The sequence below is a fragment of the Agrilus planipennis genome, unplaced genomic scaffold (assembly GCF_000699045.2).
Source record: "Agrilus planipennis isolate EAB-ADULT unplaced genomic scaffold, Apla_2.0 scaffold47, whole genome shotgun sequence".
Classification (NCBI taxonomy): Eukaryota; Metazoa; Arthropoda; class Insecta; order Coleoptera; family Buprestidae; genus Agrilus; species Agrilus planipennis.
Genome location: NW_020442442.1, coordinates 1,609,098 through 1,628,255, shown reverse-complemented (window position 1 = coordinate 1,628,255; position 19,158 = coordinate 1,609,098). Strand labels below are relative to the sequence as shown.

At 34.0% G+C, this 19,158-nt stretch overlaps 2 non-coding genes across 2 annotated transcripts in view; both read left to right on the top strand.

Annotated features, from left to right (window-relative positions):
• The window catches only part of LOC108744593, a 181,713-nt gene that overhangs the window by 36,818 nt on the left and 125,737 nt on the right, over positions 1-19,158 (top strand). The window lies entirely within an intron of this gene.
• Positions 3,558-3,649, top strand: Trnay-gua. Its single transcript is given in 2 exon segments — positions 3,558-3,594; positions 3,614-3,649. It is a non-coding gene; the product is annotated as a tRNA-Tyr (tRNA).

Genomic DNA, 19,158 nt, shown 5'->3' with positions numbered 1-19,158 from the left:
AAAATTAAAACGTTGTAAGGGTGAATTGGGAGTTAAAAGGTTTTATGGAGAAACAATACTAATTTCTGCGAGCGAAGCCGCGGGGAAACGGTGGTAATTGTAAAAAAATAAATGTATATTGTATTATATTTATGTTTTAAGGGATGATTGCACAAATTGTGGAAGTAGAATCAAACTATCAGAAGAAAAGAAATAAATAAATTAAATAAAAAATTCAGAAATTCATACTACAAGATGCGAATCGCTATTTCGATCTAATTTGATCTCAATACTTCAATATTAGCAGCAAACAGACACTAGATCTGCTATTGCCAACGTGGGGCGCAGGCCCCACCGGTGGGGCATGGCAATATTTTGGTGGGGCATGGGCAGGATGTGCACCCTTCGGCTGACTATACCAAAGACTATGGGGTAATTCGATAATGAGTTATTAACAGTGAAATTGTTTTCTAGTGAGTCTGTAGAGGTGAATGTTCATGTTAATGCATACATAAAAATATTTGTATGTAGGTACATGTGTAATTGGTGCACAAGATATTTCCGGTTTCCCCAGTTAATGGACAAAATTTAAATATCACGAGGGGGGTATCAGGATTTTAGAAATGCTTAGGTGGGGCATGGCCCAAAATCGATTGGGTACTACTGCATTAGATTCCAACACACTTCGGATATTAAGTACATCAACTGACTCCTTAGAAGTTTCTTCGGTTCGGTTAGTAATTTCTTGAAAGTCTTGATTCAAAACTAACCTGACCAGACGTCCCGTTTTGAACGGGACTGTCCCTTTTTATAATTACGTGTCCCGGTGTCCCCGTAATGAACTCTGGGACGCAAAATTGTCCCGTTTTCGGAAACTTGAGTAGGTAGTCGAGCCGGCGGAATAATGTAAATGTTTCCGCGGAAACTCGTTGGGTGGAAGTATTCAAACACTTTCACGCTAACAATCTTCAGCATGAAAACTATTCTATAATAATTGAATATATTTTATGTTTGCCTGCTACAAATGCTCCAGTAGAAAGAGTATTTTCTGTGATGAACAAATTGTGGACATCTGAGAAAACCCAGTTACAAATGTCAGTTCTAAAGGCGATGTTGATAACTAAAGTGAATATAAAAAAAACGTGCCAAGAATTTCATTCTTATTTGAAATCGTCACCAGCTATACTAAAGCAAATTTGTTCTTCTGATAAATATAAATATAACTAAGCTAACGAACTGTATAAACACTTACTTTTTTGTGAATAAAAAAAATTTAAAAACTGTTTTTATTTTCATTGACCTAAATAATCAATGTCCCGTTTTGAGTCAAAAAATAAATGGTCACGTTATTCAAAACCGCCTATGGCGCGCAATTTTTCCAAAAATTTAGTTATGAGGCTGTCTTCTTTCTGAATAGCAATTGAAAAAATATGATATGTTTCTGATCATCATCATCAGAATAGTTATTGCTTTGAATAAAGAATTCCAACCTGTCGTATTTTTTGTAAGTCATTAATTAGGAAAACTCAAATTAATACCATTCACTTTAAAATGACAATGACAATGACAGACAGTCGAAACCGACGTAAACAATGCAAGGAGTAAACTACGAAAAGAATATTTTCGTTGTTAAATGCTAACCCATCGAATGCGACCCCACATATTATAGTATATACATATATTTTAAAAGAGGAAAAAATTATCTTTTTAACTAAAGCATGTTTCCTGCTTAAAAAAATGCAAGTTTATATCATAACTCGAAAGAAGATGATTTTTTTTTAAATTTTCCGACACCAGTGTATTTTATGTACAAAAGTGCCTGAAAATCGTTAAAGTTGTTTTTTTTTATAGTGTTACAACCAAGATATGGACATGTAGCTAAAACTTTCAACTTTTGTTTATAACTCGAAAACAAAAGACGATAGCAATTTTTTAAAAACAAGAATAAATTTGTCCCAAAAGAAGAGATAGAGTAGTCGCCATCTCTTAGGCTTGACTGTATCCCTGGTTTTATATAACCATAAGGTGAAAGTAGGGCTTACAATACCGAACTAAAATCTGAATACCGGTATTTGATATTTGAAATTTGAAATATCGGGATACCGGTATTATTAATAAAAATTTACTAGTTATATTTTTACTTACCTCAGTTGTTATATTGACTTGTTAACAAATAATATATGAAATCCAATAAATATTGTTCTGAAATGAGTAGATATTATTTATTTTATTACATAGAGAGTAGGAGTAAATAGATACAAAAAAAAGTACATATTAAATTTTATGTTACATTTTACATATAATAGGCTCGTATTGTATTATATAATCAAAGAAGCAAAAAATATAATTAAATTGAAAGTACTTATGAAATAATATTAATAACTTGCGTTTTGTTTATTAAAGTATGCTCTTAAAAAACATAAACAATCAATCGTTTCATTATAAAGCGTGGACCGAATTTTCGTACAAATATAACCAGCCGTCGAAAAAGCTCTTTCTGATTCTACACTTGTCGGCACTATTGTCATTAAGAAATCATACACATTTTGTAAATACGTTCCTTTTGTTCCTGTTTTTTCAAAAAAAGTAATTTCATCTTTTGTTTATTATAATTGCCGACACCGCCGTTTCTCGATGGTGCCATACTCGGCTCGGTATGTGTAATAAATGTGCCTGATATAGATTTTAATACAATGAAATTGTTTGTTTATCTTCAAAAAAAATTTCTTGTAATTAATTAATATTATTTTAAATCAAATTTATATTGTGCATAAATTCATTTTTTATCAACTAATGTAATACCAAAATACGTTTTTTTTTACATAAATACCGGTTTTTAATAACAGACAAAAATCGTCCGGGATTCCGGTATTCGGGATCCCGGAATCCCGGTATTGTAAGCCCTAGGTGAAAGATCACAGCTTGACTTTGATTTTCTGTGTTTAACTTAAGCTTTCTTGACGGTCCCCTTATTCTCCAGAAAAAGAAGAGAGTAATAGTTTGTTTTGGCGGTAGTCAAGTCCATATAATATTACACGCACCACCACCTGCCCTATAACACTAAATATGAATGCAGTGACCCAATTACCTATACAATAGTAAATTCATCATAATATAGTTTACTTAACGCCGATGTATTTTAAGTTATTTAATAGCTCTCCCAATTTTCCATGTGTCGTCTGTATGTTCGTAAATGGTGGTGCACAAACTCATTTGCACTTAAGTTGCCAAACACGTCCTGTTAATGGCATTTCCAAGCAGCACGTCTGCTCCAGACACCACATTTATTTATATGTTTGAATGTTTTTATTTCTGAAATCGACTTTAGTCCAGTGCTACTGTTAATAACCGTGACCGTGTACAAGTCTAAAGAACATAACTTTTGCGATTTCTTATTTTAAGTCTTCGTTGCTACCTTTACATAATAGGATCTAAGGGGTAATTTTTACAGAAAAAATGTTGTTTAAAAAGTTTTTGCTGTTTTTAAAAGTATTTTGTAACAGTTGGCAACAATGTAATGTAGATAATGTCTGAAATTAATTTGAGAGCATCTCCGACTTTCTCCTGATAAACAAATACCTTCGATAGCTCAGTTGGTAGAGCGGTGGACTGTAGAGGAATTTAAATTGTTGAAATCCATAGGTCGCTGGTTCAAATCCGGCTCGAAGGAGTATATTTTTTTCATAACATTTGTTCAAATGTCAAAGGTTATCAAACTTGTTTTCATTCAATGCAAAAAACGCAATTAAGGCAAAGATTGCAATGAATATACATACTTAAAAATGTTTAATGCTTTAATTACCATTGCGAATTATATAAATTGATGAAATCTGAAATAATCTAATCTTAAAACTCTATAAAAAATTGTTTGCTTAGGTGATTATTATGAGAGGAAAATTTAAGCAAGAGGAAGCGTTACACTTAACTTTTCCTTAAAAGGAAGAACCAGAATTCATACAATAATTTATACGTCCAGAACGGATATTTGAAGATTATAGTTTTTTCACCCTAGAATTCCAGAAACTCGTTAAAGCTTAAAGAATAATGAGATAGATATAATGAGAAGGGTGGAAGCAAGAATCACTGTGGTTATCGAACTTAGAAACATATTTTTGTATTGTTTCATAGGTATGTCTACCAAAGATATTGTTGCCTGGTGTTGTTACACTAATAACACCCGATAACAATAAATTTATACCTAACTGTTTCTGTTATTGCTTTTATGAGTTTGAAGTTAAGTTCTTTTCAACCTATTGCTCTTTTGTTGTAGTTTTAATGTCTAGGTAATGTAAAATTCTGAAAATGTTAACCTAATATTTATCGCTTGGTCTGAAAAGTTCAACGTTCTGAAAACTGCTCGCCTAATTTCTTGAGACACGACCTTGTATCGCGGTTATTAGGTACTAACTAACAAGAAGGGACGGACGTACGTCGTAAGCATATGAAAATTAAACAAAAACGAACAATTATAGATATAAAAAAAGAAGCGGCACTCGGAGGGTCCCAAAAGAAATTTCAGAACATGCTGCAAGATCAGCAGGGGCTCGCTCGTTTGAATCATGCTGTGAGATCAACGAATCCGTACATACCGTGTATGTGTGTGTGAGTATGAGATTTTGTGGACTTATGTGTACGAACATTCAAATATGTTGGACAATAAAATATAGTCTGTGAGTTTCAGTGCAATGTATTGGGATTTTTGTGGGTGGAGTGTTTGCCCAACATGTTATTGCTGTTTCCTTTTTTAATTTGACGGGTGTCGCATATTATTCACTTGACAAGGCTAATAAAGTGTCGCGATATGCAGTTGTGTAGAAGTTTATTTTTCTCGTAAATAAAATTTTAAGCATCTTCTCTTCAAATATTTTATTTTTTTATTGTTGGATGAATTGCACAGTCGAGCATTCTTATACTTCATTTACTTTCTGTAGCGATGTGCCCCTTCCGATGTCTTGGATGCGCGCTGGCAAAATCGTAGGTAGGGAGAAAAAAGCTCATTATACTCTCGACTTTTGTTCATTAAACACATTTTTTCATACAGTATCTGCCAATAGTTTTGTTCAATCATGAATAGTAGTGCGAGTCGAAAACAAGCTTTAAAGCCTTTAATATGTCTTCAAATATAAATAAACATCTCGTTGATATTTTCAGTAGTAAATGGTACCAATAACAGCACATTTGAGCAATGCAATTGTAGTGGATAAAATGGTCATTTTTTCCGTGCAGTACTGTACGGATTTTACGCTCCTCATCGGTTAAGAGTTGTCTCCTTCCCTTTCTGGTCTAGTGCTGTTCTTTTCTACTTTGCGCCGGTCAAACTGAAGGTCACATCGCTACAGAAAGTAAACGAAGTATAACTGAAACCTGAATGCAATCAGTTATATTTGAGTTATTAAGGAAAATTTCTGTTTTATGACCCTAACCTACTCGATTTTTTTTTTGATGATATAATATCGAAAGCTACAATGAAAATTTATGGTGGTAACAGTTCCACTTAAAAACTCGAGCCATTGGTTATTGCTGCAACTGTTTTTGCCGAAGAAAAGTAGTAGAAATTGGAATTAAAGAGACAATTTATAATGTAAAACTCGCCCTAGAATGTCCTATTATAGAAACATTCCAGTTAGACGAATGGAAAAATTCGAGTTAATGATTTTGGAAATAATGCAAAGGTAAATGTATCTATGCCAAGAGAAAAAAAAATATTTGAGTTAGAAAAGACTTCGTGATACAGATGATGATAACGTGCTGCTGGCCAAAGACATCTGAAGAAACACATAGCACCCTTCGAAATAAGATAATAATTCTTGCCATTTAACATTAAGGGGTTAATTTTAAAAAAAGCAGCAGTTTATTTTAGTTGAAATAAGGAGCGTTAAGGTCGTCAGCTAAATGAATGAAATAAAAACTTTTGAATAGGCTACACAATTTTTTTTTTCCCCTTATACGGGTATGTTGTCTCATGAGGAAATCTTCTAGAGCAGGGATGGCGAACCAATGGCACTAATGGCACGCGACACAATATTTTGGGCACGTCACTAATGTTTCTGTGATTGATTCTTTAATCATGGAATTTTCTTAGTTCAGAGAATTATCGGAAATACTCAAGTTTAATTTTTATTATTTTCCCAATAATCAAAGACAAAATTATTTGATGGCACGTCTATGACCTGATTAAACTTTTCTTGATAAAAATGACACGTCGATACGTAAAGGTTCGCCATCCCTGTTCTAGAGCATCGAAATATTGATAAATTTTCTTATTGCCTATACACTTAAGCACTATTGTGTGTGTGTCCTTAAAACTATGCAAAAAAGGAAATGAATGATAAAAGTGTCGTTAACTGATCGTGCACGAACATGAGTTGAAAAATGAGTTTCATGCCAATAGAGTTGGGGGTGACTTCACCTAATGCAAGCAATTATTATCATTTTTCTCCAATGAATTTGCGCTTTTTTTAATTATATTTTATTGTTTCTAGTTTGACATAATTCTAACGTGTTTCCTTTTTTTTTGTTATAATCTACATCTACAATAAGCAAATCCATCATTCAAATCCGTCCACGACATGATTGGAAGGTCTGAAAACCCAATGTGGCGTCAGCATAATATGAAATTGTTGAACATCACAACACTTTAATTTCATCCTGGCGAAATTTCTTTGATCTCTTCCGCAAACAAATAATAGACATGAAAAATAATAACCGCTCGAAACATCCATCGACACACATAGACACACATACAAACACGTACATAGACATACCTAGAGAGGAACGCTGAGCCTTGTTACATTCCTTCGGTGTATTCGCGTGATTAAAATTCCATGTCGTACCGTCGTTGTCGCTGATCATTTAACATGGTGACGTATTCATCATAAATAAATGGCAACAACATAAGTAAAAGGTGTAATAATTCGGTATCCCATTATTTGGTATGCTAATTTTACCGCGGACAACGAATTTGTTTAACCGAATTATTTTAATGCATTCAAACGATAAACTACCTACGAGGAATGATCAAAAAGTAAGAACGACTGAAATAACAAAAGAAAGTGTACGCATTTACTATCCACTTGTCCCATGTAAGGAGCTATGGGTAAAGGTCTAGATGATGGTTTTCGGGGATGGGGGTGGGGGGATCGAAAGAGGGTGGTCACCTGAGTAAAACGCCATAAAAATTTCGCGACGGTTTGCCCCGCATAAAAAGTTATGGGGGTTGAAAGTTGATTATTTCGACAATTTTCATACACTATAATTCAAATAAAATTCAATAGAATAATTATTTTCAAGCGGGTGGAGGATCGAAAGATGGTGGTCACTTGAACAAAACCTGATAACATAACCTAATCTAACTTATTGATAAAGATATTTAAATGATGTTTTATATAACTTTCTCAATATTTTTATGTATTTTTCATTAGTTTTACCTTTGAATATTGTTTAAGAATGACTATATAAATATTTACATGCCCAGAAATGTAAAAAAATGGCAAATTTATTAATTTTGAACCCCCATAACTTTTTATGGGGGTAAGACCGCCACGAATTTTTTATGGTACGTTGGTGGGGAGGACCTCCTTTTTCGATCCTCCCACCCCATCCCCTAAGGGGGTGGGAGCCATCATCTACACCTTTACCGGAGCTATGTATATTCAACGATATTCAATTTCGGTACGGGTTGAGACTTCAAAATTCAAAGTGAAACCATAAACTAGAAGGTGGAGAATTATGAAAGGAACGGGGTTAGAAAGAGAAATATTGGAAGGGTTAAACATATTAGCTGACACCTCTCTCGTCTCTTACAGGATGAAGACGGCTACTCTGCAATTTTAGTCCCTTTTAATATAAACACTCGTCAGCATAGAACTGTTTTCACAAGGATTAGTTTGGTCGTGTTTGAACTTATTCATTCTTAGTATTGGCCGAGCAACCAACGGGAGAAAATCTCACTGGATTGCCAATAATATCACGACTTTCTCCTTTTCTGTTGCTTTTTAAATTGATATCTATAATATGCATTCATGAGAAATGTCCCCAAAATTTTATCTACCTCTGGACGACTTGTGACGCTCTGTTCTCCTCGCTGGAGCATCAACAAGATCAATAAGTACGTGACGTTGAGTAAAAATCATTTAAAAAAAAATTCATATATTCCTTTCAAGTGTTTGCCCTCTTTATTATCCAAATAATTTTGAAAATCCAGAACCGTCGTCCTTTACCTTATTTTCAAAAGCAGGATATAAAAGTTAAAGCATCTGTTATTATTAAAGGATAAAAGTGATCCATCTTCTATTGTGCAAAGTTTGCTTGCACCCGTGCTCGATGAAAATTGACAATAGACTATGGAAAAGCCGATAGATTTTGTTCCCATAGTCAAATTGCATATGTAGCATCAGGTATTCTATATTCACAACAATAACAATATTAATAATAATAACAGTAAATGAAGGAGTCGAGATTGTGTTGGAGATGGATCGGTAGGAGGCGTTCGTGTCAGTGTTCTTTTATTATTTTTTTTTTCCATATAATGACAATGCAGCAGAACTGAACGAACTACTTTTCTTTCTTGGTTTTGGCGTGGCGTGTAGTGGTAATGAGGAGATTCATCATTTTCTTTATCTAACTGTCGATAACCACATGATTGATCACTGGTCCCATAACTTGTTTATTATTGGCGACATACCATACAAGCATGCTCGTATACTACGACGTACCACCGTCCGCATCGGCTCTTTACGTACATGTGTAGTTGTGATCTAATTTTACATGTCGTCTACGTACAACATAATGTCCCATCGGAAAAATGCACCAGCTACAGTTGGTAACTCGGGATGTATTTTAAATATTGGCGAAAACAACAAATTGGAATATTAGTTAATAAAACTCGTGTAGGACGTGTATACATTAGGATTTTATGGTCCTTTACTTACATATTCCAACCTAATCCTAATAACTTAAAAATCAATACAGTATTTAATTGAAGGGAGTCATCAAAACTTACGGTCAAATATTTATTTCTTAATTAAAGTAATCTTCTTTGTAGAAGAAGAAAGATACAAAAAAAACAGTTATTTTTAATTTCTTTTTACTGTTGCCATTGTGCTTTTCATTGAAGAAAATTTTTTAAAAGTTTAAAAATTTGGAAAACAATTGAATATCATCTTCTTTCATTGAGATATGGTAAAAAAATATTTTTTCCAAAAATCTCATTATTTATAGTTGTGTAAACGACAAGGCTGTGGCATAGTGTTAGGCAGACCCTAATAATAACTGTATATGTATCAAACTACCTTTAGTACCTACATTTTCATGGAACCAGTTTTATTAATTTAATTAATTTTATTAATTGTAATAATTTTGAACGTTTTTGTGACATCCTGTATATATATCCGTGGGATTTTACTGTTGCAAGATATGCAAGAGTCAGCTTCCTTATCTACACTGTCCCATTTTACTTTGCTTGGGAATAATAAGAGTGAACCACATACGTGTGACTATCACATAGGTATCATATCGAAGAAGTATTCGCACATCAGCCAGCATTTATTTATCGGATTTTGATTTGATTTGACACTTAATATTGCGTATTGGTATCACTTTCGTTATCGATACGAACTGTGAGTTACTGAACATTGTTCAATGAATAATTTTATTATCGTACGTCGATAGATACAGGCGTTGCTAGAACGTGGAACCCTGCATATGATAAACAACTGATAGTCTTATCAGGAGATTGCAGTTTTTAAGAAGAGCATCAAGTCAAAATAAGGGATGATTGATTCTTTTCTTTACATACCTTAAGGTATTTGTTTCGTTTAAACATATTTTTGTTTTAAATTTCTTCTAGACAGAAATTTCAAACATAAAGAAAATTAAGGTGAAAATTAGTTTACTTTTTTCGTTCACAATTACCTCAAGTTAATTAGAAAAAAATTATTTTGTTCCCCCGCCGGGAATCGAACGCGAGACCTTTGGCTTTACGCACCAATGTTCTGACCACTAAACTACGAGAGGTGACANTATATATATAAAATATATTGACAGACAATATTCGACAGATCTGTGACCTAATAAGTCCTATTGTTGTTGTTATCTCTTTTTTGATTAGTAGTCAGAGCATTGGTGCGTAAAGCCAAAGGTCCCGGGTTCGATTCCCGGCTAGGGTGTGATAACAGCAACAATTTTTTCCTCATTATCTCATTAGCTTGAGCTAATTTATAGTGCATGAAAAGAAGTAAATGAATTTTCACATTAGTATTAATAAATGTCAAAGTGTTTCATATAGTAAAGGAAATTAATATTAATTTTTATCTGCTGATGTATAGGTTTCTATAGAAAACAAATCAATTTCAACTTATTTAGATAGGTTATATATTATTCTGAATTAATAATATCCTAATGTTTCGCCCTTCTGTTGGGTTTTTTTCAGGGATAATTGACAAGAACTAAACGTGCAACCAAAAACAACTAGTAAAATTAAGTGAAAGTATGTAAAATCAAGTAAAATGAACAATTACTTGAGCGAAATTTTAAAATGCGAACACATTAATACACACAGATAATAAACAGACAAAGTAGGGTCATTTAGCAATACCCTGAGCGCCTTAATAATGTAGAAACTCTGACCACAGATGTCGTTGCAGCGTAAATAATGAATAAAAATCAGATATTGTTAAAAATCGGAGATCGTGTTGAAATGTCGATTGTAAATAAGAAAACGGTATCAAAAGTCGTAGTGGGCATATTAATAAAAAGCACAAATCAAATAAGGATCCAATCGGTTGAATAGTTTAAAGAAAAAAAATCTTCCGAGGCTGTAAATAAACATAAATCGATTTCCAGGGTTCCAAATGTGCAAATGGTAAAATAAGAAATTAAACTGGTTCAGTTAGTATGATTGTCATTGCTTATTTTATTGTAAATTGCATCAATTTCCTCCTCATTGTATCCTCTTCTATTCTGATTGTGAGCGAATCGAATTCACACATGTGAACTAATCGTCCAAAAACGCCCGGGTTCCGACTCAAAATGTTCCTTAACATTATTACATTCGGGCTGTTATCCACCATGAATTGATTGATTGGTAATTCTTTATATGAAAACTGCAAACGCAGAAAAAAGGAAACGCCTTTAAAGCGGTGGATAATGATATCAAAGGGCGCGAATTCGTATCGTTAACGTTGTGTACCAGCAGCCCTGAAGCAACAAAAAGCAAAAAAAAATTTTTGAAGTAATTTGAGCGATATTGAAAGGTTCTCAACTAGCAGCTATATACGAATGTGGGTGCCTATATGGTGGAGTGTGTTGTAAAAAGCCTTTAGCTTCGTCTTTAATCCGCTTTGCTTTGACAGCACGACGAAATAATACAATGGCGTTGCAGGTAAACCGTTTACTGTGAAATCTTGTTGCCGTACCCATACCGGCACACCACCACCGTCACCTTACTCGATTGACATACAAGTAAGCCGATTATTGTTAACGTTAAGCTTCTAAAAGGAACGTATACGAACATTCAAACGAATCCTGCAGCTCCAGTTGGCCTCGAATGGCTTGGGTATCCCGGGCAGCGATTGATTCTGACCGATTGCTTGGCTAGGTTAGACAATAACTTCAAGCAAACCCTAAAATAATATTTTTATGTCAATAATGTTTACAGAGAATTTAAAATTCAATCGGAAATGTTGAAGGTAGGATTTTGGCAGGTTAGTCCAGGAAGTATCTTCGCACACTCAGAAAAATGCTTTATGAAAAATTATTATAAAGAGGTCCTTTTGTAAAAAATGCAACTCAAATTTGTAGTAAGGATAGCTAACGGTAAATTTAAATTTGACTATAAAATTGTAGGAGAAATATCGACAGGGGCTCAGATAAATTCCTTACAATTAGAATGAAATATTTACGATAACAACTTCATGAATTTCATTACAAATTGTAGTAAGATTAAATAAATTTTGTAGAAAATATAAAGAAAAAATGTAGCAATTTTTATTGAATATTTATTTGCATTTCAGTTTTATGTTCTGCCTCGGATACATGTATGCCTACAACACTATATTGTATGATTATTTCTTAATAGTTGTAAACAAATATGCTACAATTTTGTATATATTTTTTTAATTATTGTATAGAGATATGCTACAATGAAAAGTAATTTTTAAGAGGAATTTGCAGTACATATTCTTTAACGTTGTAGTAGAGAGACAAACAGTTTGTAAAAAAAAGTAATTACAATATTATGTTAATTTTCACTATAACTTGTTTCTGTCCCTATATTCGCTACTGTTTGTAATGAAAAGTTCTACAGCTTTCTCTAAGTGTATCCGTTGAGGAAAATGTTCTTATAGATTTTATTGTACCTTTTTTATTAAAAGTTCGCATTATACAAATTTGCATTTTGCCAGGTAGATCAAAAAAGATCGTTACCGATCGGATTATGTCATATTATGATAATTTTCAAATATGATCGATTAGTTTGACTATTAAGATTCTTATGAAAAACTCACAAGGCATACTTCACTTCGGGCAAATGAAAATTTGAAAATAGCTCTTAGATAAATCGGTGGGCAAACTGACACCCTGGCAGGATGAAACTTGATTCACAGAATCTCCCTTACAGGCCGTTTATAATATGTAAGAATAATCTTAAAATATCGGTGTCTATATCTATTTATCCAATTATTTCCCTATAACAAAACAACAAATTAATCGAAACCGTGATAAAATCTCCAAAGTGTTGCTGATATGACAGTTTATTTACTTAATTTGTTTTACTTAATTAATTAAATTTACGCAGCCTCGACTACCTGGGCTGGCTGGAGACCAATTAGACTCTCGCATTTTCATGGTCTTTTCTTAAGTGATTATCGGATAGATAGAATTCGGCTTGGGCCCTCACTTCAATATCGCTAGTTTCTTTTTTTGGAGTCAGTAGGGAAATCCTTCAATCGGCGTGCCCTCATTCTCACTTAAGGCCCATATGCTATTTACATGTGGCGTGCTCCCTATAAGTTATAATCGGGTCTCACACATTATTTAGAATCCAAAGTCAGCCTGTTACAAAATTTATTATAACATTTTTATGACTATTTTTCCAGTATCCTTAGCTGGATTTTTTGTAGCTTTACTTGTAATGGGTATTTTAATAAATTAAATTTTTGGGTTGGATTTTCGATATAGGTAATTGATTATATTTCGATGTTGAGTAAATTAAGATGTAGAAAATAGCCAGTAAATTAAATGAAAGTCACTTCGTTCTCCAGATTGTCTCTTTCGTGTACCAATCTGTTCAAATGAAATAAGAGCTCGTTCGGGGACACCGAATGGCTACCATTTGATCCTGAATGACTTTTTCCGCGTTCGTGTAACATACGTACACACACGGATACGTGCCGGTCTCTAATACAATGATACATAAGAGGATCAGACGAAAGACCCGGGACCTGATCTCTATATAAGCTATTATCTTCATTCGAACAGAGATGGACGAGGCAAAGTGCTTTTACTCCATTTCTGAGAAAAGTTAATTACATACGTATAAAAGGGGATGATCAACTAATCCCGATGAGATAACTATTTTCCTCAACCAACTTTGCTTTGCTTCCACTAAGTCCCTATATGTAGATAAAAAAGTGATGAACTTGTGTGCTCTTCAAAAGAAAAAGAATTACTAATGGTTTTATTTATTTACACCTTTTTTATTATTTGTTATTGATATTACCGATAGAGATTTCTATACATTTATGACAAAAGTACTTACGTGATTAAGCTATTCGGAAGTAAATGTATCACACACAGCATTAATAAATGTACAAGTATGTACTCGATATTGATGTTAGTGTTTTCATTTTGTGTCTGACCATCATGTCGTTCTGGTCATAATTTCAGTCATAATAAAGAGAACGAACATTAACCAAGGCGTTGTGGTGTATAATCTTATTTCTTTCTTTTTGGGTATTTCATTCCCACCAGCCGCTAATGCTGGTGGGCGGTCAGTCCTTCCGGACTACGGCGGAAGGTGGGACGGAAGGCCCACTTCAGCCTCCTTTCAGGAATCGTGGGAATGGGTGAGTGGTGGTTCGGGTGAGAAAGATGAGACGGACGAAATGAAGACAGAAGGGAATGAAAGATTATCTGTGGAATATTACTGCCCCAGCATTTGCTTAAGTGATTCAAGGAAACCACAGAGAAACTTGGACCGAGGCAGACGGACCAGGAACCGAACTGACGTTCTCCCGAATGCTAAGCAATGGTCTAAACTAGACCATGCCGCTCGGTGTGGTGTATGATAGAATTCACTGGTGTACGACCAAAATCGTCACGAAAGGAATAAATAACCGACATTCACCAATTAGCTTATTGACGTACACGTATCAATTAAAAGGCAGAGGTAATTCAGAATGAGCTGCATGGGTAATATAAGTGTGCACATTCATTAATTTCTACATTCCTGGGTTATCAAAAAAAAAAAAACGTCGTTTGGTTTATCTGGAGCTCCATTTTCTTCCCTTGTTGCGTAGTGGGACACTTGGTCAGATTCAAAAGAATGACAACCTAGTCAATGTTTTCCAAATGTACAATATAAATGCAATAAGACCCGCCCTTCGCGTATATGAAGGCTCATGTCGTTCTAAGCTACCTATACGTTGTCTATCACCATAAGGTCGTCGTCAGTCCTGAACTAGTTGGTCATTCACCTCAACTCTATCGTATCCTGAGCTAATCTTCGCATTTCCGTAAAACTAGAACAACCCTTTAAACTCCCGTTTCTGCTTCTAATATGTCTCTGACTAGACCTTCGTGCCTGAGAAGGTCTCCTATTAATCTATCTCGCCTATTTCTTATTGGCTTCTATAGAGTCTTCTGTTCTCCTATTCTTTCTAATACCTCTTCATTTCTGACCTTCTCTATCTACGGTATCCTCATCATTCGTCTGTAACACCACATTTCGAACGCTTTCGGCCACTTCTTCTAATTTTTCGTCTCCTGTCTTTATATTTACTCTTTCCCTACTTTTTCTCCCCTTGCATACCAGATTTTTTTTAATTTCCGTTAACTTGTTAAATACATCTTACGTTGTCTAAATGTTGAGAAAAATTAAAAACATCAAAAAAGTTCATAGTGGCGTCGTCCTCATGACTAAAAGTATAAAAGTAGGTACAGGGATCTTTTGAGTAAAATCATTGTTTGCGTGCCACGCGGAAATTCCCATTTAAATATTTTCTAACCACTAAGGAAACATGCAGGTAAATTGGTATTTTTCTGCACTAAATTATACGTTTGTATCCCTCTGGAAGTTCCTTTTACGTCTTATTACGGAATTAGATTAATTATAATGGTTCAAGTAGAGTTAATTATAATGATTTTGCGCTCATAAGTTTCATCCACAACAAAGCGCATACTTATTAATTAATCCTCATAAATCATCATCATAGAACTGACAATCCAAAGACAGCCTGGACACGTACCATAAGTAATAAGAAATTAACCTCTAAAAATTTAAGAACTATCGTCAATACATGTAACAAAAATTTTAGTTTTAAATTCAACTTAACATACTTACTTAGATATTTAAATTTTTTCTCCTAAAGTCAGCCATGTGATTTTCCCACCTGCACGTACCATCCACGTTTCGTATCCACACAGAGCCATACATATTCATAGTCTTTTTCTACGGCTTCTAATAGTTTTTTTGGTAAAGGTCTAGATGATGGCCTCCACCCCCGAAGGGGGTTGGGGTGGGTGGGATCGAAAGAGGAGGTCTCCCCTACCACTGTACCATAAAAAGTTCGTGGCAGTCTCACCTCCATTAAAAGTTATGGGGGTTAGATGATGGCCCTTCGGGGGTGGGGGTAGGGGGGATCGAATGAGGGTGGTCACTTGAACAAAACCCGATAACCTAACCTACCCTATTGATAAAGATATTTAAATAATGTTTTTTATAACTTTCTCAATATTTTTATTGTATTTTTCATTAGTTTTACCTTTGAATGTTGTTTAAGAATGACTATATAAATATTTACATGCCTAGAAATGTATAAAAATTGGCATATTTATTAACTTTGAACCCCCATAACTTTTTATGGTACAGTGGTGGGGGAGAACTCCTCTTTCGATCCCTACCACCTTCGGGGGTGGGGGCCATCATCTACACCTTTACCGTTTTTTTTTTATTTTTATATAAGCTCGACCTGTATTTTCAGCTCTATTACATAGATACGAATTTTTCCTTTATTTTTATTTATTTTTATTCCACGTTCTTTTCTTAATTAATGGTGTCGGATGGGAATATTAACACAGGTGATGTAGTTATTATATAGTAGTATATAAAAACGTTAATTCGTAGACCATTAATTATTCGCTAATTAGGTACTCGGTCGTAAAAAGAAAACAGTGAGTATGTCTGAAGAATTCGGGCTTCTTTTAGAACGCCGCGCGTCGTGCCGCTTTTTGTGAACGACACCTAATTGCCCTTAACTTGGTAATTACATCTTAAGTACACATTTATTTTCTCTTTTATTAATTAATTAAACTTGATCGCGAGTATTGACTAAACCTACATATGTTCCTCTAGATTTCCTATGTTTTAACTATCTATTTATTAACGAGATGTGAATGTGTGTGTGTGTTATTAATGGCTTTATAATTTATTTAATGGTTAATCACCGATACACAAATCATTAATTTAACTGTCTGGCAATTTCACACTCCTCCGTGTAATTATCTGCGTTTCGAGTTTATTTATAGTTTTTTATCTGGCAACCTGTTAAAAAGATACGTGCTACTGTAATTAACAGCCGCGTATAAACGAGTTTGCGATAACTATGAAACAGGAGTGAAGTGATGACGATGCGTTCCCGTTTTCTTTTTAAATTACAAAGTAAATACTTATGTATTTCAAACGTATTTATAAGAATTATTATTGCAAGAGTTCGTAAGTTCTTATAACTGTTCCTCAAATCACAAAATCGACCGCGAGTTATTTTATACATTTAATACCATCAAAAAAACAGCAACTAAATTTTGACAATTTATCTAGTCAGACAGAGATGCACACTGTCACCGCTACATTTTAATCTATAAATCAAAGACGCGATCAATATTATTAAACACAGTACCACTGTAGGGATAGGTATATAGGCGCAAAAGATTAGTATGCTAAGATTTGCAGATGATATAGCAGTATTAGCATCTAGCAAGGAGGAGTTAGAGATAGCTTTAAATAAAATGGAAGCGGTACTGACAAAACAGTACTGTATGAAAATAAATAAAAGTAAAACAACAATACTGGTATGCAAGGGAAGAAAACGTAGGGAAAGAGCGAATATAACGATAGGAGACGAAAAAATGGAAGAAGTGGCTGATTTTAGGTATCTAGGAAGTCATATCAGTGATGTTAGAGGTAAATTAGGAAACCTGGTACTGTTGTGACAAAAAAAGCCGGTATTTTCAATGCAAAATTGGTATCTATCTTTACGGAATACAAAATATTACTTACTTATGAATAGTATTCGAATAAAATAAATTTGGATATAATATACAATATAGTACCATTAATCAAGGATAAAATAAATGATACTCTTCAAGCTCTTTTTAAATTAACCGTCTATGAAGTTTTCCAGTTTACTTATTGTGTGAACGGTAAAGAAACACAACACGTAACATTGGTGCATATGACCTTATTTTTTCAACGGATTTGAAATTTTCACTTTCACATTGAAAGTATCTGAAAATAGTGAGAAATAAGAAAAAAAAATATTAATTATTATTTGATTCCAGCTAGATGGCAGACTTAGTTAATTTGGTCAATATTCAGAACTTGGTATTTTTGCATACCAAGACAGTAGTGGCTTGGTACATGGTACAAATCTTGAAAAACTAGTACATATACCAAGAAATTGGTATATTTAACATCGCTGAGTCAGGAAGGAGTAGTAGGGATATAAAGCACAGGATAGCGCAGAGTCGAGGCGCCTTAAATGAAAAGAAGTCACTTCTATGCTCGCAAACGGTTAATTTGGAAATTCGGAAAAGGTTGTTAAAGGTGTAGGTTTGGAGCGCGGCACTTCCGGATATAACGACAAAATTACAGTGGCCCCTTCGTCGTTGTTATACCTGAAATCTACTGTATCTTTTATACAGTTAAGGCGCTCGATTAATGTTGCAAAATTGGTCCTCATAAAGTCCTTTTATTTTAACGGAATAACATACAGCCTATACCCACCGTTAGAGGGATCATTTTGTGTATCACTGAAAAAATTTTTGAAATCAAATGAGTATTTTCACAAATTACCTTCCACATTCAAACTTACAAACTTATTATCTCCTATTATATATAAATGTAATATTTTTATAAATTTGAAGAGATTAATTTTTTTTTAATTTTTTTAGCATTTCAGTGAAATTAATTTTCTGTTTATTGTATATTACCTCGGATTAATGAGGAAAAGTTGTTGCTGTCACTCCCTTGCCTCCAAAGATGATACCACCCTTTGATTATTACATCTAATAGGATATGTTCGGTTCTTAACTCGTCACCAGCGTCGAATACACTCATTTATCGCCAAGTATTGCTGCGACAGACGCTGGGTTGGGCGCCTTCCCAATGATTAACCACTTTATTTTATCATTCCATCAACGTAGGTTCACCATTATCTCCGTAGAATTATCTCAAATAAGGGTGAGATGAGTCAAGGCGAACATTGCCTTTTTAACATAATCCCTCTTGAATGTGAATTTTTTGAAAAATAATCTCTTAAGATGTTAAATATTTATAACTTATGACTTAAAATTTTCGTCGTTTTACATATCATTAGATATTAGGTTTTTAACAATTGAAAGCTGTTTTAGAATGTATAGCATACTTCAAAAAAATAGAAAAAAGCATAGATTTATTAAAATTAAATAGTATTTCGAAAGCTAAGTAAGGACGGAAGGAGTAAGTAGGGATATAAAGCAGAGGATAGCGCAGGGTCGAGTCGCCTTCGATAAACAGAAGTCTTCTTATATGCTCGCCAACAGTTAATTTAGAAATTCTAAAAAGATTGTTAAAGGTGTGTGTTTGCAGCACGGCGCTGTACGGGTGCGAAACATGGACAGTGGGCGCGGCTGAAAATAAAAGGTTTAAATCGTTCGAAATGAGGTGGATAGAGAAGGTTAGAAATGAAAAGGTATTAGAAAAAG